Source organism: Eimeria mitis, genomic scaffold (assembly GCF_000499745.2).
Source record: "Eimeria mitis Houghton genomic scaffold, Emh_scaff909, whole genome shotgun sequence".
Taxonomy (NCBI): Eukaryota; Apicomplexa; class Conoidasida; order Eucoccidiorida; family Eimeriidae; genus Eimeria; species Eimeria mitis.
In genome coordinates this window covers 3,646-3,950 of record NW_013576689.1, presented here as the reverse complement: position 1 = coordinate 3,950, position 305 = coordinate 3,646, and positions in this window count along the sequence as shown.

Genomic DNA, 305 nt, shown 5'->3' with positions numbered 1-305 from the left:
TAAACCCTAAACCCTAAACCCTAAACCCTAAAAAACCCTAAACCCTAAACCCTAAACCCTAGAAACTAAACACTAAACCCTAGACGATGAATTCTAGATGCTAAACCCTAAACCCTAAACCCTAAACCCTAAATGTTTTTAATACGTTTACCTGATTCTCTATAAATGTATAATAATATCTAGGGTTTAGGGTTTAGGGTTTAGGGTTTAGGGTTTAGGGTTTAGTACAACGTCAGGTCTTAGGTTTTTTGCGTATTCATCTTTTGCTGCGGGAGATAAAAAAGAAAGCCCCCGCAGCTCCATCA